This window comes from Schistocerca americana, chromosome 10 (assembly GCF_021461395.2).
Source record: "Schistocerca americana isolate TAMUIC-IGC-003095 chromosome 10, iqSchAmer2.1, whole genome shotgun sequence".
Taxonomy (NCBI): Eukaryota; Metazoa; Arthropoda; class Insecta; order Orthoptera; family Acrididae; genus Schistocerca; species Schistocerca americana.
Window position 1 is genome coordinate 195,535,720 of NC_060128.1, and position 27,723 is coordinate 195,563,442.

Consider the following 27,723-nt stretch of genomic DNA (forward strand, 5'->3'; position numbering starts at 1 on the left):
ACCGCACGAAACCAACAGCATCTGTTCGATGCACTGCCAGACGGTAAGGCGACCGTGGACAGCGACGAGATCAGCACGGCTGTCCACAACACCGCAGAGCCCCGCAAACCTGTCGATTTCGGCAGCTACCGCTCACCACGGGTCTCCCCGCACACCAACACGACCGTCACCCTGCGTCAGAGACTGTCTGGACTCGGCAGTGAATAACACGTTCCGCTAGTGAAGAAGGACTTTCCACTCGATGCGGGAACGGCAGGACTGAAGGGGTGCTGCGAGGTAGTGTCGTGTCCAGCGGCGTACTCGAACAGGACGTCACGTCCCGTCTCGTAACCTGACTCAGTGCTCTGGCGGTATTCGCACGACGCCGCAACGCAGAGGTGTCCGGTCTCCACGTGGGACTGTGATGAGTCGGCGACCTCGCCCACCTCGTCTTGCGCACCGACTTGTCTCCCTGTAGCGTCTCCACAACCTACTGGGGACTCTGGCATTAGCAGCAACACGACCGGGTGTCCATCCTTTTTGGATCAAACAGACCGCCCTTGAAATCTGCTCTGCATTAATATGTGGCACTGCGTGTCCTCGGTTCGATACAGCGTCCACAAATGACCCCTGTGTGCCTCACTGGAGTACACTGGGGCGTCCGTACTGACTCCCTCCTGAGCGGTCACCTCGCAGCAAAATCCACGAAACAGCCAGTAGATGGCGAATGGTCTTAATTGTTACCTACATTGAAAGCTAAGACGTCAAACGATACAGTAAGACCACTGTTTTCGCCCGTATGAAAATGGATTTAACATACCAGACACTGATACACGTGTTCCCCTAACTCTCTTGAACAGAGCTCTTCTTAGCTGTTGCTTTTGTATTCCGTGTTAACAAATCCCTGTTCTTCAGAAACGCTTTTCTCGATACTACCAGTCTGCTTTTCACCTGCGTTTCACTTCTGCCACAGTCAGTTTCTGAGCGTGTGCCTTGTCTACATCTGTTTTCGGCCTCTCCACAGGATGAGCAAAGTGGCGCCAACAAGCCAGAGCAGACACTCGAGTCTGTCACGAATGCGGATTACTGACTGACTGGCTACTCATTTATGCACATCCCTGTCAACTGGATGAAGGAACGGAATCTGTTAACACGGAGCATAAATTTAAGTGTTAGGAATTATTTTCGGAAAGTATCTGTCTAGAGCGTACCTTTGTACAGCAGTGAAACATGGACGACAAACAGACTGGTAGGAAATGGAAGGTTTTGAAAGCAGCATCTGCTGCCCACCGACACACCCCTCTATACAGTGACTTTCGTAGTAAATTCGCCAAGCAACCGAAAACCGAACGCGGGAAGTTTGTGGGCATCGGTTTCACAACTACGCACTCGTGAGAAAGGAAACTTACTATAAACAGACTAAGAGCAGGTGGACGTAACACCAAAGAAACGAGACACTTATTAATACCATCCCACAAACTGTGATTCCCGCCTCACTTAAGTCGACGTACTACTTACAAGTCATAAATAAAAATCAATAACAACTGCAGTCTAGAATATTTTGAAAATTAAGAATTATTTTTCTCTTGCCGTTGTTCTTACAACAATGCTAGGTTCGCTGGCAAATGTATTTGCAATTTTATCAATCTTTATAAAAGGCGACTTCAAAATTTAAGGCGCTTTTCTTTCGCTTAATTATGTATACCTGTGCGTATATACACACATTTGGAAAAATTAGGTTCTGTATTAAAAATCTGCGGCTTTTATTGCAATAATGCAGTCAGATGAATGTATCGTGTAGATTAATTGCTCTGCACAGTTGTTCACTAGTCTTTATACAATTTGGCTACGTAACGCACTGTGTTTCATATTTTGTAATGAAGTTTGACAAATTCACTGTTTCTTACGTGACATAATTATATGTTATGAAATGGGCTTGGCCTGAAAGAAATATTAAAAAAAAAGCTTTCGAGAAATGGTAAAAAAGAACAAAGCTAGAGATTAGATAGGAAGATGTAGTGGTACTAAATCGCATTGGGGAGACAGCAAATTTCGTCACAACTACAATAAAGGAAGGGATCAGTCGTAAAACACAACCTGAGGTTTCGAGCAGTAGTCAGTTTCGTAACGGAGTGAGGTGCGTGAGTTGGGGAGAACATGCCTAGTTGTTACAATTTTTTTCAATAATTTTTGTACAGAAAAGTTTTAGAATTATTTCAATGCAAAATACCTTACAATGTAAGACCATTACTATACATGCACCGCATATTTTTTCTGTATTGGTGGTTGGTTAGTGTTTAACGTCCCGTCGACAACGAGGTCATTAGAGACGGAGCGCAAGCTCGGGTTAGGGAAGGATTGGGAAGGAAATCGGCCGTGCCCTTTCAAAGGAACCATCTCGGCATTCGCCTGAAACGATTTAGGGAAATCACGGAAAACCTAAATCAGGATGGCCGGAGACGGGATTGAACCGTCGTCCACCCGAATGCGAGTCCAGTGTGCTAACCACTGCGCCACCTCGCTCGGTTTTTTCTGTATTCTCAGGTGTGAGGGATATCACTGACTTGGCGTCATTTCCAGTCATGCACATCGTAAAAATTTACCCCCCCCCCCCCCCCCCCCGGCGAACTACGTTGTTTCAGTGGGTGGGGTAAGGTGTTACACATGGTGTAGCCAAATTAAGCATTAATCAAACATACTGTAGTTCTGTGTTACCTATCGATCTTTTTCCCTCACAAGTAATTTGTAATAAACGTTGTAGAAAGGTCTCTCTTGTTTTACTTATGTTCCCAAATGAAACGTTTAGTGAATACTACACATTTATTTTGGTGTTAAGCCTCTGTTTGTCTCTTGTAATTCCCCATGTTGCCATTCAGAAGGAAATACACGCGACGTGGGACTGGTTTGTTACTCTGCAAGAACTAACCTCAACGAATCTGTAACAAATTGCTTCATAGGCCTCTGTTTTATATTTGTTTACATATAAGCATAAATTTTCAATCGCTGGCAAATTTTAAATACTTCGTCAGTCACCAGAATTGATGGCTTCAACATGATACAGCACTTGCGCTGATGTTCAGAAAGAATATGTTGCTATTAAAAAAACTACAACACAGACAGACCGAGTCTCTCTACAAGGGTGGTTTGATAAGTATGGTAAATTTCCATCAAATATTGGAAAATTTTTGTTGGGATTATTCCTAGGGTAGTATAAAGAATTTCAACGATGTACAGGTCATTGTTGTGAGTCATCTGAATTCGTCCAAGTGTGGACTGCAATTGCGAAGCGTGAAAACCGAGATCTGTGCTGTTACTAAACATTTTTGTTTGAAGCGCTAGACTGCCACAAACATTGATATAGGATTGGCTGAAATTCCCGTGGGCTCACTCGGACAAGCACAGAAGGAAAGCGCGCTCCAGTCGTGCAACAGAGGTTACCACAAAGGAAACCTTTGCTAAAATCCATGGTATGGTAACACGAGCCCACCGAATGCAAATTGGTGAGAATGTCGAGACTGTGGACATCTCAACTGAGCGAGTGCACAATATCCCGCACAGCGCGAGGTGGCTACGAAGAAGATGTTAGCGCGGGGGGGAGGGGGGGAGGGGGGGGGGGGGCGGCGACTAAAATTGCATATAACACAAATTTCAACAGCATTTTTGGAGATGTTTAATCGTAATTCGCAAGACATTTTGCACCTACTTGTGGCTGTTGATGAAGCCTGGGTCCATCACTACACACCAAAGTCGTCGAAGCGGAAGTCAAAATAGTGGACAAAGTCTGCTTAAAGTGCACCGAAGAAGGCCAAGACCATTTTGTCAGCGCCGGCCGGTGTGGTCGAGCGGTTCTAGGCGCTTCAGTCTGGAACCGCGCGACCGCTACGGTCGCAGGTTCGAATCCTGCCTCGGGCATGGATGTGTGTGATGTCCTTAGGTTAGTTAGGTTTAAGTAGTTCTAAGTTCTAGGGGACTGATGACTTCCCATAGTGCTCAGAGCCATTTGAACCATTTTGTCAGCTGGTAAGGTGATGGCCACTGGTTTTTGGGATTCGCAAGGGATAATTCTCATAGACTACTTCGAAAAAGGCACAGTCACAACTGAACCCTATTATGCTTCATTTTTGGATCGTTTGAAACTTTGGTTGGCTCAAAAAATACGAAAAGCCTGACACCAAAAAAATCAGAACGATGCACCATCCTATACATCAGCGACAACAACGGCACAAGTGCACGGACTCTGCTTTAAATTGGTTCCTCATCCACCCTATTCACTAGACTGAGCTCTAAGTGACTTCGTCCAGTTCCCTAACTTGAAACTTTGGCTTGATGCGAGAAATTTTTGTCAAATAGTTGCAGTCAAGGAGTATTTTGCGGAGTTTGACAGAATATTCTTTTCCGATGGTGTGAAAGGTTGGAGGATCGTTGGACGAAGTGTACGTCCCTCAAAGGAGACTGGTCGCGCAGTAAAGTGAGCTGTTTACCAAACTTTTTTTTGACCAAACTTCGCCTATAATCTTCGTATATTATACTGACAGCCCGTCGCCCAGTGGCGGGAAGGAGAACTGTACTAACAGCTGCTAGCATCTACTGGAAAAAGTGCGCTGCTACCAGCAGCTATTTCGAAATTCGCGTGTAGCAAGACGCCGCGTGTAACAAGTAGAGTGACCGTCACGAGGTTACACACCCGAGTGTCACACCGGCTGCCTGCATTCCGGCCGCGTTGGGCGCAGTGATTCGCCCCCCTCTTCGCGGCTACGTTGCTGGATGTGTGAGTACTGTACAGTGTTAGCAGCGCAGTGGGTCAGCGCCAGCTGAACGTTCCTGTTTTCTGCAGCGACGCCGTGTGTTCACGTGAGCTGTCAGACTCCCGTGGAATAGTGCGCTCACGCAGTGAGTGAAATGCAGCAGCAAGGGCCTACCTGTAGCCGTACTCCGGTCGGTGAGCGCGAAGGGCGAAAAGACTTTTGAAAACGACCTAAACTTGTCACATCGAAATTACTGAAGATTTTTTCACTGGACTGGCCAACAGTGAAGCGGCCAGGAGTACCATAAATTTTTCGCAAGTCCATAAAATGACGACGAAGCCTTGTGGTATTTTCAAATCGACTATATTCCATATTGACTGTGCACTATGCAAGGGGGCTTAACTGAAAAGAAAAGACTAATATTAATGAATAAATGCAATATTTTTACTAGCTGTGTGACCGGTTACGAAGTCTCGTAACCGGTTGGCCCCCGACTACAATTAGCATGCAATCTGACTGCACAAAATAAAAATAAAGAATGACAAGGAATTTCCATTAACACAATTGATTAATTAAGTCCCCTGCAACTATAAAAGCTATGAAACAACAAAGCACAAGTGTAACTGTTCTCTGTGTGGTAGTGTGACTCAACGTGGATGTATCTGGCTCGGTTCTTTCTCAATACGACAAAATATTTTAAACACCATTTACAATGAACTAATAGAAAAACCAGAAATACTACAATTGCACATAGTAACCAGAATTACAAGTCTAATAAAGCCAGATGCTTTGTTGACTATACCTGTGAGCAAGAGGGATTGTTATTAAAGAAAACTCTAATACCTTTTTACCTCATTATATATTGACGAAAATATTCCATTACACCAGCATCATAAATCAAAAGCCCATCTCTTTTCTCAAATATATTATAATTGCATCTTCTTCCATCTATACATTACACCAACCTAACAGTAGAACATTTCAGTCAACACTCAGATCGTCTACTCTCTCGCCCAATAGAACAACGACTGCTCTCGATATTCTCTGAACTACTGCTGCACCAGTGGAGGCGGCGGAATAATACTCTTTGGCGCAATCCCTGTCGCTGTGACTCAGTGTAGCCACCTTTCAACTAACATCTGCAGAATCTCTAGATGTGAGCACGTGTTTTGATTCTCCAAGAGAGGAATATAAACGACAGAAATTACGAAATTTGACACGAAGTTAGTGCACGAAAGTGTTGTTCGATACTATGGTAGAAGGGGGTGTCTGACGGCCGGTTAAACAAAGCCTCATCTCCGGCGAAAAAATAATTATTATGGGTCAGAGACTCCGCTCAATTGACGTTCGATTCATAAAGTATAATGATGGATTGTCTTTTCAAAGAAATGCAGACAAATTACAGCAGCAAGAACGAAATTTTGTGCACAATGCGCTTACTCTGTGCTGGGGACTTCGGGTATACTTCGATAAAACTTGGGTTTGTCAGAACCACACCCAGAAATATATTTTGCTCGGCTTCAAAAGGAATATTTGCCCGAAAGTACGTACAGTTACATTTGTATAGCGTATATTGGCAATTTCGGTGATGGGTACAGTGACTGAGGGTCAGTAAGAGACGGAATTATAAAATATTCTGGAAGTACGCAATTCTGTGGGTCCTATAAAGGCGAACCGGCGGAACTAAAAGCTTGGCGGCGGCGTACAAGTACACGCGCACGGAGTCTCTCGTAAATAAAATGCCTTCACACTTGCCACGATACCGTAATTATGTCCCGGGCGTTACCAATACTAACTTCACAGTTTTCTTAACAACTTTCTTGCCGAGCGGTTCGAGGCGCTTCAGTCTGGAACCGCCCGACCGCTACGGTCGTAGGTTCGAATCCTACCTCGGGCATGGATGTATGTGATGTCCTTAGGTTGGTTAGGTTTAAGTAGTTCTAAGTTCTAGGGGACTGATGACTTCAGCTGTTAAGTCCCATAGTGCTCAGAGCCATTTGAGCGATTACACAGGCGGAACTGTTTCACAGCTCTTGCGGTATTGTATTTTTTTATCCCGGTATGCTTTTATGTTTTCACGATATAATATATACCACGAGCATCTGTAGACTCTGAGAATGTTGATATATTATTTTCAGCCCGAACATGTCAATGGTTCTTTTTCCTGCAGGTTGAAGTTTTTTTTCAAATTTTCTTATAACAGCTTTTATGTTTTTCGTAGCAGCGAACAAGAACTTTCTTTTCGAAAGTTTTACACGGTGTTCTAGAGTAAAAACATGGATGTCTCATTTTTTTCGCAACTGTTACTGACATCCGAACTCATCACTAAGGCCGGTATTACAATATCAAATTTCTTTGTCAAAGATATTTGATGGTGTAATAGGAACTTTGTTAAATGTCGTCCAATATTTGATGAGATCTAGGGCCTCGCTGTAGATTTGATCAAAGAAGTCGCTTGTCTTCTGTTCACTGCAATGTGATATGTTACCACATGGAGCGCTAGCATCGCTGCAGCGTTCTGTCGTCTGTAGTGTTTTTATAAACATTGGCGATAAGTACAATTGGTGTGTGCCGACAACTACAAGCAGATGAGGCGCTTTACAACTTGAGGCACCCTGAATACAAAAATAGATTAAGAAGATTGGAGTCCTGACCTAACCTAACCTAACATAACATAACATAACATAACATAACATAACATAACATAACATAACATAACATAAATAACATAACATAACATAACATAACATAACATAACCGAACCGTCTCTTGTCGCAAGGAATCGGAGTGTTACAGTGAGCCTGTCTTCTGCAGATGTAGCAGTCCTTAAGTGAGTATTGTGCTTTGTGATATGAGGATACGCTTCATTGAGCACATACAGAAATGTATGCTCATCCATTCATAAGCAATTGGCGTACGACTTGACGTCCTCCACTATAAGCTCACGTGACAAGTTTAGTTGAATGCTGTTATCGTGTCGTCGTAAAACCCACGGCTTCACCGAGGTACGTTTCCTCTTTTCCCCCGCTTCTCTTCCGCAAGTGCACACAGTGCAAATGTGGTACATGCAACTGCTGCCGTTATTAACAAGTTGTTATTGTCAGCCATCTTGAACTTTGACGAAAAGTATGCTGACAGTGTAATACCCCTTCTAGCGCCGCGTCAAAGATCTTTGTCAAATATATTTGACGGAATATTTGATCACTTCTTTGATCAAATCTTTGACAAAGTAATTTGATAGTGTAATGCGGGCCTAACTGGCAGTGCAGTGGGACAGCGAGACAGATGACCCTGAGGCGGCTGTTTTCGTGACGGCCGCTACGGCGTAGTCCCGGTCTCCGCTACGGCAGCGGGTCGCACTATTTGTGCCGACATGTAGGGAACTGAGCAGGACAGAGCGGTGTGTGGAGAGCTGCACCAGACAGGCCGCCTGCCGCAGCTTTCACCGCGCGCCGCCAGAGGCGCCTCGCAACGGCCTCCCGGCGTCCTTGCCCACAACAAGGCCGGCCGCAGAAACAAGAGGAGGAGCGGCAAAAGCCTTCCATATCTCTCTCTCTCTCTCTCTCTCTCTCTCTCTCTCTCTCCAGCGTACGCGCACCTGCAGGGGCAACTGCACCATAGCGTGTCCCGAATGTCGAAGAAGCGCTTTTTTCTTTCTTCGGTGCTGGGTCTTCTGCTGTTCTTAATATATATTAATGACTTGCCGTTCTATATTCACGAAGGTGCAAAGCTGGTACTTTTTGCCGACGATACAAGTATAGCTATTACACCTGACAGACAAGAATTAACTGGTGAAATTGTAAACGATGTTTTTCAGAAAATCATTAAGTGGTTCTCTGCAAATGGGCTCTCATTAAACTTTGACAAAACACCGTATATACAGTTCCACACAGTAAATGGAATGACACCATTAATAAATACAGACTTCGATCAGAAATTGGTAACTAAGGTAAAATATTCAAAATTTCTAGGTGTATGCGTTGATGAGGGGATGAACTGGAAAAAAGACACTGAAGATCTGCTGAAACGTTGGAGTTCAGCCACTTATGCTATTAGGTTAAAAAAATGTCTCTGAGCACTATGGGACTCAACTTCTGAGGTCATCAGTCCCCTAGAACTTACTTAGAACTACTTAAACCTAACTAACCTAAGGACATCACACACATCCATGCCCGAGGCAGGATTCGAACCTGTGACCGTAGCGGTCTCGCGGTTCCAGACTGCAGCGCCTAGAACCGCACGGCCACATCGGCCGGCTGTGCTATTAGGGTCATTGCAAAGTTTGGCGATATACATCTCAGTAAATTAGCTTACCACGCCTATTTTCATTCTGTGCTTTCGTATGGCATCATATTCTGGGGTAACTCATCATTTAGTAAAAGAGTGTTCATTGCACAAAAGCGTGCAATCAGAATAATTGCTGGAGCTCATCCAAGATCATCCTGCAGACACTTATTTAAAGAGCTAGAAATCTTCACTGTAGCCTAACAATATATATATATATATATATATATATATATATATATATATATTCACTTATGAAATTTGTTATTAACAATCCGAACGAATTCAAAAGTAATAGTAGTGTACATGGCTACAACACTAGGAGAAAGGATGATCTTCACTACTCAGGGTTAAATCTAACTTTGGCTCAGAATTGGGTAAATTATGCTGCCACAAAAGTATTTGGTCACTTACCTAATAGCATCAAAACTCTGACAGATAGCCATATAGCATTTAAAAGGAAATTAAAAGAATTTCTTAATCGCAACTCCTCCTACTCATTAGATGAATTTTTGGATATAGTAAGTGGGTAATTTCCTCAACCCCCCCCCCCCCCCCAGAAAAAAATTAAGTATAATGTAATATTTTGTGTAATGTAATATCTTGGATAGACACCTTTCATTAACCTGACACGTTCCACATCATTACGAAGTGTCGTATTCATGATCTATGGAACAAGTACTAACCTAATCTAATAAAATGCTTCTTAGTCAAGTCTGCGTCAGTGTGAAACGATATATCAACTAAAGAGCCGATTTTTCCGCCGTCTTTGCAGCGGTCCTCTTCAAGACGTCTCAATTGCTGCGTTCTAAGGACAATCACCCCTCCAGTCCGTAAGCCAAATATGGTGGTCATTTACCCCCTGGCTCTTCCATTGGTAAATGTCAATAACTTCTGGACGAGCTCATATTTCTGTGATTTTTCTGGGCGTCATCATTTCGCGAGATATATGTGGGAGGAAGTAACATTCTGGACGACCTCTCTTGGAACGTACTCTCTAGGAATATCACCAATAACATCGTCTGTGATGCTCTTGTGGCGTCTACTGCTGGAGTTTACCTGCTGTTCGACACGATGCAGAAAAGAAGAACCATAGCTCACTAAATCCGTCGTTTTGTTACAGCAGATGTAAATTTAGACCACTAAATAATCATTTTAAGAGCCAAAAATTACGAAACAGGAGAGTCGGGAACGAATATAAGATAGTTAACGATTCGTAAGTGCAACAACAAGAACCACAGAGAGAGAAACCGTATAACAACAGGTGGCGTTAGTCCCAAGCGGCACGCACTAAACGATACTGGTTGATGCAGAACATGCGCGACTCTGACGTCAACTGAAGCAGTTGCTTACACGATTGAACAGGCGCGAGAGGTGTCTGGTGTCTTGTGTCTTCTGTTCAGGCATCGGTGAACAATTAAGTAATAGAGAAGTTACACTACAGTAATTTATTTTTAAAAGTATGCTGAACAATAAAAACTCAACTGATGTGATCCTTCAATTTCTCCAGGCGTATTTTATGACGAAATAAATCTCGCGTGAACAGCCTGGTATGAGTGTGCATAGGACACAATATTTCGGCAATCGACCACGTTTGCCATCATCAGGTGCGCTGATGTGCTGTACAAATGACGTCTACATCCGTACTCCGCAGGTCGTAATTTGGTGGGTGGTGGAGGGTATTCTTCCTACCATTATCTTCCCCCCTCCCCTCCCTCCATTCGCAAAGCCGTCCAGGAAAGCGCTCCAGTAGTTTCACCAGCAGGGAAGAGAGAACCCGCGCAGCTGGAGCTGGAAGCAGCGCGGCGTAGCGGGACTCAATTAGGCGGGCGACAGGTGGCGCTGCCGGCTCTTGGAGACTGGAAGGGGAGGTCCGGTCCAGCCGCTGGAGCTGGAGGAGGAGGAGGAGGAGGAACGCGTCGCGCTTCCTGGAGCTGGAGCGCGCACGCGCCAGGCGCAGCGTGGTACGGCAGGTGTGTGTGCGTGTGTGTGTGTGTGTGTGTGTGTGTGTGTGTGTGAGTGAGTGAGTGTGAGAGAGAGAGAGAGAGAGAGAGAGAGAACGTTAAACGGTCCCGCTCTGGTTGTGACTGCCAACAGCGTGGTGTGTAAATAAGGAGAGCTAGCTACTCCATGCGTTATGCAGAGGTAATTGCAAAAACTATAAACGTCTTAAAAGAAGAAATACGAGCGTACAGGGAATTATGTTTTTAACGGAATTTGTTTTTCATGAAACACTATCCAAGATGGCGAACATGGCTAAAAAAATTTGCAAAGGCGCAAAAACCGGTTTTTCTCAAGTAAGTGTATAGCTCCGACCGAAAAATGCGTAAGTCGTAGTGCTTAAGACATCTATCTGTTGCTGTTTTAAAATTAGCGGTTGCTTTGCTACATTCCGAGATATATCGAAAGAACCGTTAATCTTTAAAAACATGGTTCTCTCTAACTCGCTGACATAAACGTTCCCATACTTGCTGTTTACCGTAAGTACAGTCCGCGATAAGCCGAAAAAGTACTTATCGCGGACTGTACTTTCAAAAAGTCAAAAAAGTACTTTTTGAAAAAATTGAAAAATTGTAAATTACTTTTCGAGATATATCGATTTTTTAAAAAATGGCGTTCCCGATAACTGGTTTAATCTTCTACAGTAACGCTTAAAGGCTTATTTTCTTCGCAAAACGTAGTGCCGTCGTGCTATTAAATAATTTTTACGATTTTATAAATATCGATTTCGAAATACTTGCAGTTTTCTAGAGTTTTTTAACTGCAGAATTTTTATATCAATTTTACTAAAAATCAAATTTTATTAAAAATAACTTGCAAAGAAAGTTCTTACATTTATCTCACGAATTTAGAAAGAATTTCTACGACATTCTGGAGTCGAAATAACTTTTTTGTCTGGTGGACGTAATTAACATTTTACAGCGATGCACTTGATGGAGCTTGATGTTGAATACTTATATTTTCAAGGAAAAAATACTAGGCTATGTCTCACTCATTTCTAGTATTACTAACTGAGGGGAGTAATTGAAGTGCTGCGTACAAGCGCAGAGTGCGGACGCTGCGGCGGTCGCCTGGGGGAGGGGGGGGGGGGGGAGGGGGGGGGGAGGGGGGGGGAGAATAGAGTGTGTGTGTGTGTGTGTGTGTGTGTGTGTGTGTGTGTGTGTGTGTGTGATGCTAGGTGTCTCCGAGGCATGCCTGAAACCAAGTATTCACGTGGAAGAGACCTGAAAATGCGTCGAATTTACGTTGACAGCTATTTCCACGTGAGACCTTTTATATCTAGCAACTTCTTTTTGATATAGGACCATAAATTTTTATGGCAGTCGGCTTCAAACATCTTTGATAAGCGCGGCGTCTGAGATGCACTCATGACTCTTCTTGTGTACCTCCGTCAAGAATTCTACGTAAGTTAATGCTTTGTGGACATTGCAGGAAGGACAAAGGTTCCCCCTGATGGGATGCGAAGGAACTAAGGCGATATGTCTCACCACCGGTGTGTAACGCCGACCACGCTCTTGCTTAACAGACTGCGCGTACAGTAAATAGCATTATGGGAACGTGGATGTTAGCGAATTATAAAAGAAGCCGATTTTTTCAATACATCTCGGAAGGTGACAAAGCAATCGCTAAAAACCGCAAGTGGTTGATCTTTTTAAGCTCAACTTTTTCATTCAACAGCCGGCCGTGGTGGCCAAGCGGTTAAAGGCGCTACAGTCTGGAATCGCGCGGCCGCTACGCTCCCAGCTTCGAATCCTGCCTCGGGCATGGATGTATGTGATGTCCTTAGGTTAGTTAGGTTTAAGTAGTTCTAAGTTCTAGGGGACTGATGACCTTAGCAGTTAAGCCCCATAGTGCTCAGAGCCATTTTTCATTCAACATTTTTCGGTTGGTGCTATTGCTTTTTTCCTTATTAAGCACAAACCGGTTTTCCAACTCTGCGGATCTTTTTGAGTATGTTCGCCATTACGGATCGAGTTTCATTAAAAATAAACTCCATTTAATATTCATTTCCCCATACGCTCATACCAATTTTGTTTGAGGTAATAGCTATTGCTCATTTAACATTACGTCGTCACAGAATGCTTTGAGTATGGCGGCATGGTCTGCTAGCGCGTTGCAGGACCGACTGCACTACGTAAACAAAGTTCCGGCGCATATCCGTATCTACCGTCGGCAGCCTTTAAGAATACGAGCGGCACTAATGTGGTAAGCGAGCGGGGGGGACGGGGTGTAGACACGACGGCATACACTGTTCTGAAATCATTTACACTTTGCAGCTACGTGTAAAATGTAACTGTCTCTCACTTGAAGATTACTTATTCCGACATCTTCACAGCACACCAGTACTTCAGAAATAATGTCTGTCAAATTCCATTCGCTATTTATTATATACACGACACACCACGAAGGAATTATCCGAATGGGACGTAAGTCGATGTGATGATTGCAGAAAAATTTGATGATTTATTCAAGATGAAGAGCTACACACACACACACACACACACACACACACACACACACACACACACACACAGCCCCTATACGAGAGAGACTAAGTCAACAACGTGTTGGTCCATTTCTGGCCCTTATGCAAGCAATTGTTCGGCTTATCACTGGCGGAGTTATTGGATGTCATGACTAATATCTGCCACATTCTGTCGATTTGGCACGTTCGATCGTCAGAATCCCGAACACATCCGTCCCGTGGCACCTCCGCGCTCACAAACCAGCGACCCGTAATACTTTATGACCTGTGTGTGTACGACATCTGCTGGCGCGCACACACCTCTGAAAATCTACCAACGGCTTGCTGAATGCACGCCGTGCAGGGTCGCTACTGTATTAGGGTACAAAGTCGTCCCAGCACACTACTTAGCAGATGGCAGTAATACTCTAGGGCCGGCTGAAGTGGCCGTGCGGTTAAAGGCGCTGCAGTCTGGAACCGCAAGGCCGCTACGGTCGCAGGTTCGAATCCTGCCTCGGGCATGGATGTTTGTGATGTCCTTAGGTTAGTTAGGTTTAACTAGTTCTAAGTTCTAGGGGACTAATGACCTCAGCAGTTGAGTCCCATAGTGCTCAGAGCCATTTGAACCAATACTCTAGGTCGTTGGTGGATGTAGCTGTAACATTTTTCGTTTCTGTTCCTCTCTCTGAATTCAGCGCCTGCAATTTGCCTGTCACTTGATACAGACGTTGTATATAAAACACACGCGCTCACTCCAACAGAAAAACACCGCATTGTCAACCATACAGCAGCTGCGTGCCAGGTTACCGCAGAACTTGAGCCCTGCGTGTAAAGGGCAGTCACGTGACAACTAGACAGGTGGGGAGAAACTAAATGAGCTGTTTATTACTTAACAAGTGATCGATACAACTGTTAATACAATGATCCCACGGTGTGAGACAAGATGGTCAACGCCTTCGTGGAAAAGTGTTTGCCGTTGGTCCGAAGCAAATTGACGGGAATGAGCTGCTTTCTCCCAGCGTCGTCCGTTGCCTTCGAAGGAAGAGGTGCACGGCTGGATGCAATAATGGCTCCGCAGCCGACGGCACACATTTTTCCACGAAGCCGTTGACCGTCTCGTTTCACAGCTGAAATAATAAGCAGCTTATGTAAGTCCGCAGGCTTTTGTGGCCGTTGTCACTGAAGTTAAAATCTTCTGGGTTATTAGGCCGCGTCATGTTTCTTCCAAAATGTGTTCTAGCAGTAGTGGACACCAAAAGATCCTGAGGGAGATCCCAGCAGAGGTGTCGAAACGGCGAACATTTTAGAAGAAACGTGACGCGGCCTAATAACCCAGAAGATTTTAACTTCAATAAACAGCTTACTTACTAGAATGGAATTACCACTCTGCAACGAAGTGTGCACCGGTACCAAGATTCCTGGCAGATTAAAACTGTGTGCCGGACCGAGACTCGAACTCGGGACCTCTGCCTTGCGCGGAGATGTGCTCTGCTGACTGATTTACGACACGCCCTCACAGCTTTACTTCCGCCAGTACATCGTCTCCTACTTTCTGGCGGAAGAAGAGCAGTCAGGACGGGTCGTGAGTTGCGACTGGGTAGCTCAGTCGGTAGAGCACTTGCCCCCGAAAGGCTGAGGTCCCGAGTTCGAGTCTCGGTCCGGCACACAATTTTAACCTGCCACGACGTGTCAGTTTACTTACTTCTTTTCGGCCTGCCTTGTTTTCATTTGGCTGGCACTTATACAGGGTGTTACAAAAAGGTACGGCCAAACTTTCAGGAAACATTCCTCACACACAAAGAAAGAAAAGATGTTTGGACATGCGTCCGGAAACGCTTACTTTCCATGTTAGAGCTCATTTTATTACTTCTCTTCAAATCACATTAATCATGGAATGAAAACACACAGAAACAGAACGTACCAGCGTGACTTCAAACACTTTGTTACAGGAAATGTTCAAAATGTCCTCCGTTAGCGAGGATACATGCATCCACCCTCCGTCGCATGGAAGCGCTGATGCAGCCCTGGAGAATGGCGTATTGTATCACAGCCGTCCACAATACGAGCACGAAGAGTCTCTACATTTGGAACCGGGGGTGCGTAGACAATAGCTTTCAAATGCCCCCATGAATGAAAGTCAAGAGGGTTGAGGTCAGGAGAGCGTGGAGGCCATGGAATTGGTCCGCCTCTACCAATCCATCGGTCACCGAATCTGTTGTTGAGAAGCGTACGAACACTTCGACTGAAATGTGCAGGAGCTCCATCGTGCATGAACCACATGTTGCGTCGTACTTGTAAAGGCACATGTTCTAGCAGCACAGGTACAGTATCCCGTATGAAATTATGATAACGTGCTCCATTGAGCGTAGGTGGAAGAACATGGGTCCCAATCGAGACATCACCAACAATGCCTGCCCAAACGTTCACAGAAAATCTGTGTTGTTGACGTGATTGCAGAATTGCGTGCGGATTCTCGTCAGCCCACACATGTTGATTGTGAAAATTTACAATTTGATCACGTTGGAATGAAGCCTCATCCGTTAAGAGAACATTTGCACTGAAATGAGGATTGACACATTGTCGGATGAACCATTCGCAGAAGTGTACCCGTGGAGGCCAATCAGCTGCTGATAGTGCCTGCACACGCTGCACATGGTACGGAAACAACTGGTTCTCCCGTAGCACTCTCCATACAGTGACGTGGTCAACGTTACCTTGTACAGCAGGAACTTCTCTGACGCTGACATTAAGGTTATCGTCAACTGCACGAAGAATTGCCTCGTCCATTGCAGGTGTCCTCGTCGTTCTAGGTCTTCCCCAGTCGCGAGTCATAGGCTGGAATGTTCCGTGCTCCCTAAGACGCCGATCAATTGCTTCGAACGTCTTCCTGTCGGGACACCTTCGTTCTGGAAATCTGTCTCGATACAAGCGTACCGCGCCACGGCCATTGCCCCGTGCTAATCCATACATCAAATGGGCATCTGCCAACTCCGCATTTGTAAACATTGCACTGACTGCAAAACCACGTTCGTGATGAACACTAACCTGTTGATGCTACGTACTGATGTGCTTGATGCTAGTACTGTAGATGAATGAGTCGCATGTCAACACAAGCACCGAAGTCAACATTACCTTCCTTCAATTGGGCCAACTGGCGGTGAATCGAGCAAGTACAGTACATACTGACGAAATTAAAATGAGCTCTAACATGGAAATTAAGCGTTTCCGGACACATGTCCACATAACATCTTTTTTTTATTTGTGTGTGAGGAATGTTTCCTGAAAGTTGGGCCGTACCTTTTTGTAACACCCTGTATACGATACGCTTACAGAGTCAGCCGCACGCTTTTCTCATCCTGGATTGGACTGCACTGGAGTGGACTGGACTCCAGCGTGTGGTTGGACGTCGGCAGCACCAGCAACAGTGGGAGCTAGCGGAAGCCGAGCAGCTTTCCCCTCCCTGGATCTCTCAGGCCGCGGTATTTTCTCCGCTCTCGCTGGCCCCACCCCGCACCCCACGCCACAGCGGTGGCGGTGTCGGTCTGCCCACGCCATTGTCTCAGCCGGCCGAGATAAGCCGGCGCCACCTCGCGCCTTCCTTTCCCCTCCCCTCCCGCCCCTGCCTCAGACGGCGGTCCAGCGTCGCACGCTCCCGTCTGCTACCGTAAAAGTAGCAGCCGTGAACCTGCACTCATTCAACGGCCACACGGATGAAGGCGACGACGCGGCTCTCCTCTGCCACTCGCCTACTGAGTACTCTCTCGTGCCCACGTTACCAGATCAGGGAGACAGGCGGAAAGAGAGACAGGGTAATGCCAGGCCGGGTTTCGGCAAAGGTCCCCACGCACGGGACGCTTTGGGGACGTCGAGGTGACACGGCATGCGAACGCACTCACTGTCAGCGGCTGGTGCAAGCACACCCAGGCCACAAGTGCGACTCGATCTGTCCACGTCGTCGCTTAATTTGGAGTTGCCACCAAGCCGTCGTATATCTACGAGGGACATTCAATAAATACCACAAAATTTCTCGGCCGAGTTCCGTTGAAGAAATGGGGAATTTTTTTGAAAGACATGATGGAATTTTACCGCTTCAGACCCAATACTTTCACAAAGTTCCGACGGGTGGAGGCGCAATATGTAACCTTCAAAATACAGTCTGTAATGCGGGTGCGTGGCAAGCGGAGAGCTGTCATTGAATTTCATTCCGCGGAAAACCAGAGCGCCACAGACATTCATAGACGCTTGCAGAATGCCTGCTGAGATTTGGCAGTGAACAAAAGCACGGTGAGTCGTTGGGCGAGGCCTCTCATCGCAACAAGATCGCGCAAACCTGTTCGATTTCCCGCGTGCTGGCCGGCCCCACCAAGCTGTGACTCCTGTAACGTTGGAACTTCCGCTCACACTCATTTGATGTGATCGATTGATCACAGTCAAACACCTCGCTGCTCAACTGGGCGCGTCTGCCGGCAGTGTTCACACGCTCTTCCTCCAGTTAGCGTTCTCTGAGATGTCTGCCAGATGGGTTCCTAGTCGCCTAGCAGAAAACCGTAAAAAGGAACGGAGGACCATCCGTGCAAAGCTGCTTGCGCTTTACGAGGCCGATCCGATAATTGTTTTGGCGTACATCGTCGCAGGCGATGAAGCATGGGTTCGTCACTTCGAACCGGAAAGAAAATAGAATCCCATCGAGTGGCGTCCGTCACCTCTCCTCCGAAGGAAGAGTTCAAAGCCGCGCCGTCAGACAGTAACGTCGTAGCGGCGGTGTTGTGGGATGCTGAAGGACTCTGCTCGATGTCCTCGCACACGGCGCAACGATCAACTTGGAAGCGTATTGACCTTTAGTAATTTGAACAAACCACTTCACCGGCTTCGTTGTCACAAAAACCCGAACGAACTTCTACTTCTCCATGACAACGGAAGGCCTCACACAAGTATGTGTACAAGAGAGTGGCTCACAAAACTTCTCTGGACGGTTCTTCCTCATCCACCCTACAGCCCTGATCTCTCACCTTTCCACCTCCCACCTGTTTGTCCCAATAAAGGACGTGCTCTGCGGGAAGGCGTACATTGATGACGCGGAGGTTACTGATTCAGCAAGACGTTGGCTCTGACGTTGCCCAGTAGAGTGGTACAGTGCAGGGATACACTCCCTGCCGGTAAGGTGGCCTTAGGCACAAGCACTGCACCTATACGTTGCCGAACAGAAAAATATCCTGCATTACTAATTGCACGCTCCTCATAATTTCGTCATTCATAATCGATGCAAAGTCAGACGAGACGCCTAATAAGAAACTCTTTTTTAAGCTAATCAAAATTTTGTCAGTTCAGTTCCATTTTGTTTATATGTGTAAGACACGAACTGCCTGAAAAAAAAAACAAAAAAAAGCGAAGCAAGGAGAGCCGGCTGCGGTGGCCAAGTGGTTCTAGGTGCTTCAGTCTGGAACTGTACGACCGCTATGGTAGCAGGTTCGGATCCTGCCTCAGGCACGGATGTGTGTGATGTCCTTAGGTTAGTTCTAACTTCTAGAGGACTGATGACCTCAGATGTTAAGTCCCATAATGCTCAGAGCATTTGAACCATTTTGAAGCATGGAGAAGACACGGTCGAGTGTCAGCGTAACGTGGTACACGCACGCGCCATCAGTGGGTACGTGAATGATTAGACTTGGAATGCTCTGTGGCAGATAGAATGGTCACCACAATGCATTACTGTTCTTGGCGTTTAGTGCTGGCACCATGCCCGGCAGGTTATGTGAAACGTGAAGTGATCCCTGACAAGGACACAGAGATGCCACGTACGCGTATGAGACGGCGTTATCAGTACCTGACAAAATTTGAGGGGGCTTCCATTAGGGACACTGGCATGCGACGGTGGCCCAGTGCTGGTCTGTAGAGCAATACGAGGACAGGCGTGCTCTCTGACGAGGTTCCGTTCGAGCGCCACAACGGAGGATTGTCGTTTCTGCAGCGAGCACATCGTAACCGCTTTGCGTCATCACCTGACATTTGGGAACAAGTGATGGAGTCCCTGCGACATTCTGTGCCACCCGGTACAACTTGTCGGGGACTAGGCATTTTTCAGGAGGACAATGCTCGAAACTTCCTGGCAGATAAAAACTGTGTGCCAGACCGAGACTCGAACTCGGGACCTTTGCCTTTCGCTGGCAAGTGCTCTACCAACTGAGCTACCCAAGCACGACTCACGCCCCGTCCTCACAGCTTTACTTCTGCCAGTACCTTGTCTCCTACCTTCCAAATTTAACAGAAGCTCTCCTGCGAACCTTGCAGAACTAGCAGTCCTGAAAGAAAGGATATTGCGGAGACATGGCTTAGCCACAGCCTTGGGGATGTTTCAAGAATGAGATTTTCACTCTGCAGCGGAGTGTGCGCTGATATGAAACTTCCTGGCAGATTAAAACTGTGTGCCGGACCGAGACTCGAACTCGGGACTTTTGCCTTTCGCGGGCAAGTGCTGGCAGAAGTAAAGCTGTGAGTACCGGGCGTGAGTCGTGCTCGGGTAGCTCACTTGGTAGAGCACTTGCCCGCGAAAGGCAAAGGTCTCGAGTTCGAGTCTCGGTCCGGCACACAGTTTTAATCTGCCAGGAAGTTTCATATCAGCGCACACTCCGCTGCAGAGTGAAAATCTCATTCAGGACAATGCTCGTCTAGCCATACCGTGTGTGTCTATGAACTGTCAGGTCGATGCCGAGGTGCTCGCGTGGTCAGCGAGACCGCCACATCGCGCCACGATGGAAGGCGTGTGCAAGCAGTTTGGACGTCAACTCTGCCCCAGTGCCAGTGTGGTCATTACGAGGGCACGACTGTGCATCAGTTTTAGAGCTGATCTCCACGTTCGTTCTCCAGTGAATGTAAGGGCGCTTACGACCTCCATCGAGCGCCCATAACATCCGAACACGAAGACACACACACACACACACACACACACACACACACACACACACACACACACACACTAGCGCCAGTATCCTGGTGGCAGCGTTAGCAACCGTATCAGTGCACGCATTCTAGGCCAGAGAGGGCAGAAGGTCACACTGCAAAGTTGTTTGTGAAGTTGACTCGACATTCTTATCACCGAAATAACATCACATACCCTCACAAGCCGCGATGTTTCATTTCCACCCTCCTCCGCTTCTGTGTGTGGGACTCTTTTGGTACACAGTGTATTTACAACAACAGTAGAACACTGCTAACTACTTGCTAATTTCATTGATACCGTACAAACCTTCCGAAACTGTGTCTTAGGAATCCCGTAAGAAATTCAAAATTCGTATTTGGAATGCTAGAACCGGTTTAATTCATAGCTTCCTATTTTGCTACCTCGAACTGAAGATTGATAGGGTTGGTTGGTTGGTTTAGGGATGAAAGGGACCAAACTGCAGAGGTCATCGGTCCCTAAGATTGATAGGGACTGAAGACCATACTAGCGTAACAGGTTTGATGGTTGGACGAAATTATTTGGCCGACTCCAGATCATTTGGCTAATTCCAAAATTATATGACCTATGAACAAAGGGTGCTGTTGTACAATACTAAAGTTCAATTGAAAGACTGTTTTGGCGAGTAACATTTATTGAGAAGATGCAGGAGGTCTAAAGATGTTTACACACTTACACACACACACACACACACACACACACACACACACACACACACACACACGCACACACACACACAAACTGTGGTCCAAATGCATCATCTGAATTAAAAACTTTTTGTTTTCGTCATCAGTCTTCTGACTGGTTTGATGCGGCCCGCCACGAATTCCTCTAATTAGTAATAACACTAAAATATAAATTGGGATATTAAATCCTTCATAATATGGAAAATATTACATACTTGAAAAATCTAAATACATTTTTGCCATCAGCAGAAAATTTCCTATATGCTGAGAGATTCTATACATAATTTTTCAGTTTTTTTAAATTTCGTAAAAATTTCACACATTTTATTTTGCCAAAATGCCATGAAGGTCTGGTGAAATAATAATGAGCTCAAGTATGGTTGCTACCAGACACATACGCACATTCACAAATTCAATATACAACAGAGAAAATCTTGAGTCAATGCCAATATAAATGAAAACGGGCTAGATTCAGCTAGTTCCATTTTATTGTTGAACACATTTTTATACCTCGATTTGTGACATCACATCGCTTACACTGGTAGGGAGGGGGTGTCTACAAACACATTTTACGAATACGCCAAACGTTACTTGAAAGTGAGTTGATGTAATGGTAGGTCAAACAAATGTTTCGTTGGCAACGTTGCATAACCATACCCTGTCAGTTAGCGACTTCTGACAAGCTGTTTACAATATAAATGGTTACTTACAGAGACACGTTTCGATCTACGCCTGCATCTACACGACTACTCTGCAATTCATATTTAAGTGCCCGGCAACGGACTGATCCAACTACTTTCACTGTGTCCCTCTACGGTTCCACTCTCTAACAGCACGCAGGAAAAACAAGCACTTAGATCTTACCATGTGAGCTTTGATTTCTCTTATTTTATTACAATGTTCATTTCTTCCCCCTATGTAGGTTGGCATCAACAAAGTACACAGTCGGAGGACAACGTCGGAGATTGAGCTTCCGTGATGGGATCTCGCCGCAAAGAAAAACGCCTTTATTCTAATGACTGCCACCGCAATTCGCCTGTCGTATCCGTGGAACTCTCTCTTCCCTATTTCGCGATAATACGAAACGAGGCGTCCTCCTCCGAACTTTTTCGATGTTCTCCATCGATCCTATCGGATAAGGATCCCACAGTGCATAACAGCATTCGAGAACTGGACGAACAAGAGTAGTGTAGGAAGTGTCTTCAGTAGGTCTGTTGCATTGTCTAAATGTTCCGCTAAAAAAATCGCAGACTTCTCTTTACTTTCCCCCATAATATTATCCAGGAGATCGCTCGACTCTAAATTAGTAGCAGTTGTAATCCCTACGTATTTAGTTGCTTTCACAGTCTTTAGATTTATGCGATTTATCGTGTAATTGGTAGCAGATTCCTATAAGTGCTCATGGAGACGACCTCACATTTTTCATTATTTAGAGTAAGATGCCACTTTTTATACCCTATGGGTATCGTGTCTAAGTAATTTTGCAATTGATTTTGATCTTCTGATAATTTGCTACATGGTAAACGACGGCACTATCTGCGAACAATGTAAGAGGGATCTTTAGATTGTTTCCAAAATTATTGATGTGATTCTTCAGTTTCTCCCGGCGTATTTGTTGCTCGAACAGTCCACGGGTATACTGCCGGTTCATAGCGTCCAACGTGCACAATATTTCGGCGACCAGACGTGTCGCCATCGTCAGGTGCGCTGACGAACTGAGCTCCTGAGGGCGGGCGGCCGATGTAAATGCCCTCCCCCCGCTGGCCGCTCTCTTCGCCGTCCTGCGGTAATTACTTTTGAATGGAATCTCTCCACACTGCAGTTGTGGGAGTTTTCATCTGGGAGTTTACCACGGTTGGTGAAGCGTCGCAAATGCTTTCGCACGTACGGCGCTCATTCAATTGTTGGTTCTTGCGTGTTCAGTTGTCGAAAGTACTGGAGCTGAGTGACGGACAATTACTGTGACCTCGGACACGACAGCTGCTGCTGGGAAGTGCTGACAGGAAGTTTCGCTCCCCTCGCCGCTAGCTGGCCGTGTGGCGCCAGCGTGTGTCGGGTGTTGGTGTTGGTGTTTGTAAACAGCGCCGGCCGCGGCCGCTCTCCGCCGTGATGGAAAGCTGCTGCTGCCGACGCCGCGGCTAGGGCGGCCGAGTCCGCCCTGAAGGCCAAGACCGACCAGTTCCAAGTCCACTTCCAGCTTCAGAGCCTCCAGGCTGGGCTCTCGGTTCTGCTTTCCCCGTGCCGGCCGTTCCAGCTGGCTGCCTCGCCGCCGCCGGGCCGTAATTTCCTCCGACTGGTCGGATGGCGGCAGCCTCCGTTCGATGCCGGGTCGATACCCCTGCCGAGTGTCTTTTTCTGCTCCGGCGGCTCGGCAACGATGTCTACGAGGGACGCGTCGTGTCCGCTTACTTTCTTACATGTGTGTTTTATTTGCAAAGCTCCGCCTTGATCACACAGTTCACTAAACATCTTAATGATGAAGCTGTTCTGCCCGTGTTTGCTTACAAATAGATTTGTTTTCAAACCGTGAAATAAAGCACCTGCAGTACATTGCATAAAATCCAATCAATCAGTAGCATGTCGTAACAAGGTATCAATACAGAATTTTATCATTCTCCAAACAACCAAATACTGTCTTAGAAAAGGAAATTTTTATGTGCAGAAATTGTAAAAAGCATTTTTCATGCATTATAGAAGATAACAAAAAAACTCACTAATAATGCTGAAACTTCGGCGACATTTGCCTGGGGAAAAAAAGAAAAAGTTGCGTTTTGCTCAAGGTGTACCTTCTCCAAAAACAAATCTGTTTACAATACACAGTTACCGATTTCCGCTGCTGTCATCTTCAGATCTGTTACAAATAGAGCAACAGTGGTGTATCCGAGTTCAATTAGCTGAAGTAAAATCTGTCACGGGCATACATAGCACTGAATTTCCTATCAGGATGTGTCACCGAGGTTTTAATTAATAGTCACTTTTTGGTAATTATCTTGCACTTAGGGCTATGTTTGTTTATTTTGTCATGCTGAAAGGTTTCGATTTAAAGATGCTATGTAAATGGAAATGTCGTGTGGCTAGGGCCTCCCGTCGGGTAGACCGTTCGCCTGGTGCAGGTCTTTCGAGTTGACGCCACTTCGGCGACCTGCGTGTCGATGGGGATGGAATGATGATGAAAGACACACAACACCCAATCATCACGAGGCAGAGAAAATCCCTAACCCCGCCGGGAATCGAACCCGGGACCCCGTGCGCGGGAAGCGAGAACGCTACCGCAAGACCACGAGCTGCGGACTAAAGATGCGATGTTGCTCCTAAACGTTTTATGCTGGCGTCTACACGGTTGTGTATTATTTGCCATGCTAGGGGCATTACCCTTTACACGTTTTAGTGGTTTTTAAATATCGATCTAATTCCACATCTGTATCTCAGATCATTATTTTATCGTCAGTCGCTCATTTTGCCATATGAAGTAATTATAATTAGTGATTACGTATAAGGGATTTTAACTACTAAATTTACGATACTGGTCACTAATGTACCCAAGCTGTAGCGTCCTCCATTGGCCTCAGTTTTTTGTATGAAGACTGGACGCAGCCACGGCATCGCCAGCACTTACAATGTACTTGAATATATAGATTTTCACCTTGATGCCTACTTCAGAATATTTTATGTATGTACGGCTGGTTTGTACGGCTGTTCATATTGTAAATATTTTTTATTTCTGTTATGTAACGCTAGGTCTGTTGTCGATTCTACTTCAGCTAACTGGACTTACTTGGTTACACCACTGTTTTTCTATCTGTAACATCTGAAGATGGTACTATCCGAAAGCGGTAGCTCCTAATTGTAAAATTTGTGTGGTTGAGATGAGTGACATAACATCATCGCGTACGCTTTAACAGCCTTTATATCTTCAACTGATATGCATTTGCTCACTCAGCCCGACTCGATCGTTTTTATTAAAATAAATTTGTCTTCTGCTTCTACTTTCAAATGTTAGGCATTTGTCTGTATGTCGTATTGTTCACGGCGTCTATTGTCAGCAGTTGGTTACTACCAACAAAACGCGCTTCTCAGCTTCTGCGAAGAACCCAACTGCCATGTACAAAACAGCTTGAAACTATCAATTACATTGCAAGTGAGTTAATATGTTAAATGACTGGCATCAAGCATATAAGCGAGAACAAATTTAGATAAAGGTTACAATTGTTGTAAGGTACTAAGTACTCTCACTATGAACAAGCAAAATACCGACAAAGCAGAACTGGTACTTTTTGAGAACGACACTAGTCCTCGGTGTTTGGTTTGTGGGGCGTTCAACTGCGCGATCAGCGCCCGTACAAAGTCCCAATTTTGACACAGTCCAATTTTTACACAAATCCAATCTAGCCACTTTCACGAATGACGATGATTAAATGATAAGGACAACAAAAACACCCAGTCCCCGAGCAGAGAAAACCCCAAACCCGGCCGGGAAACGATACTATTGTTATAATACACCCCATTAGAGAGACAGCAACAGAAGAGTTAGTAAATGATACTTTCCAGAGAATTATTAAGTAGTTATCTAAAAATGGATTCTCCCTAAATTTTGAAGAAAACAGACCGCATTCAGTTCTGTCCAACAAACAGTGTCATATCAACAAGTGAAGTGGCACATGAACAGGAGTCATTAAGTTGTGAAGAATGCTCCAAGTTTTTGGGTGTACGTATTGATGAACACCTGAACTGGAAGAAGCATATTACTGAGCTTCTGAAACAATTAAGTTCAACTACTTTTCCTATTTGTATAGCCGGCCGCTGTGGACTAGCGGTTCTAGGCGCTTCAGTCCGGAACCACGCTGCTACTACGGTCCCAGATTCGAATCCTGCCTCGGGCATGGATGTGTGTGACGTCCTTATATTAGTTAGGTTGAAGTAGTTCTAAGTCTGGGGGAATGATAACCTCAGATGTTAAGTCCCATAGTGCTTAGAGCCATTTGAACAATTAGCTCTTCGTATAATTGCTAATCTCGGAAAGAAACGTATCAACCACTTGACATATTTTGCATATTTCTATTCAGTAATATCGTACAGAATAATTTTCTGGGGTAACTCATCACTTAGCACTGATTGCACAGATGCGAGCCGTAAGAATGGTGTTCAGCCACGGACCTCATGTAGGTACAGCCGTGCTCAAAAGTATACGAACGACCTGAATCGCATTTCGCCTGATTCACATGCAACCCACATAATGCAGCTGTCTCGCAGGTCCTCTAATCGCTCCTCGGTACAGTCGTTTGACTATTGGAAATGGTTCCAACAAGTCACCACTAGAAAACACTGCTCTGTATCGCAATAACTCAAGGTGGAAAGTAATACCAAGGTACTACAAATATCAGGGAACCCCTTATCACGGATAAGACTGTCCTTAAGGCTTGTAATCTCACATTTATTACATTAAATGACATACCTGAAATGTTACCACTCTCATTATTACGTCGGATAGGTAATGCACGTAGTAAGTTCGACGTATTTATGATTTCCTCTAAAGTAACATACCGTACTCATTACTTAACACAAAATAGCATTAAAAATTTAAGTTATTCACGTGCAGCTAGTTGAGAGTATGTATGAACTTCAAATGACACGACGAACAGTCTGGTTCTGCATATGGATTCAAACTCAGGTCATGCAGACTAAGCAAAGACTTCGTGACTCACGGAAACTAACAGTCATTCCTGGCTAGGCATACAGAGACTGATATACCTCCATTTTAGACAGTATCAGTTAGCAAATATAAATTTTAAATTACATAACGTAAACATTTTTAATGGACGCTAATTCCTACCCTGCATCTATTGTCCTTGTCAACGAACTACGAGAGATGTTAAATATTGCTTCTCATCAAGTACCTCACTTGAAATGCCGTGAGTTAAAGCTTGAGGTAAGTGATTCATGAAGGGTATAGGTTATTGTTAGTCAGGGCTTTTCTTTTGTAGGGATTATTAAAAGTCAGACTGATTGGCGCTAAAATATTGTGTGTCAGTTTACAAATGATCGGAATAAGTAAAGAGAAAACTGAGTACGTTCAGTTTTACTCAGCTGTTCCTGTATCAAATAACGTAGAAGTTTACCAGCACAGTCATTCTTTACATACAAAATGGAAGTTTCATATTTCTTTACATTCAAAGGGGAAGTTTCAAACTGAAATAGTACCAGTGAAAGAGAGTTAAAAAAATGACAATGTATAAATAAACCCATAGCAACCGGAATAGCAACACGGAAAACAAAAACGTGCGAACTTGTGCGTCAACCCAATAATTAAAAATTCAGATGCCTAATATATTTTATTTCTAATGGTTGCTTATTACGGAGTGAACTACAAGAATGCTCACGTACACACTCTGAAATATGTTGTTGTTGTTGTGGTCTTCAGTCCTGAGACTGCTTTGATGCAGCTCTCCATGCAACTCTATCCTGTGCAAGCTTCATCTCCCAGTACCTACTGCAGCCTACCTCCTTCTGAATCTGCTTAGTATATTCATCACTTGGTCTCCCTCTACGATTTTTACCCTCCACGCTGCCCTCCAATATTAAATTGGTGGTCCCTCGATGTCTCAGAACATG

General features: G+C 45.2%; 1 protein-coding gene across 1 annotated transcript in view; it reads right to left on the bottom strand.

The window, feature by feature from the left end:
• Positions 1-27,723, bottom strand: part of LOC124552385 (angiotensin-converting enzyme-related protein-like) — a 189,493-nt gene that overhangs the window by 88,948 nt on the left and 72,822 nt on the right. The gene's annotated exons all lie outside the window — the stretch shown is intronic.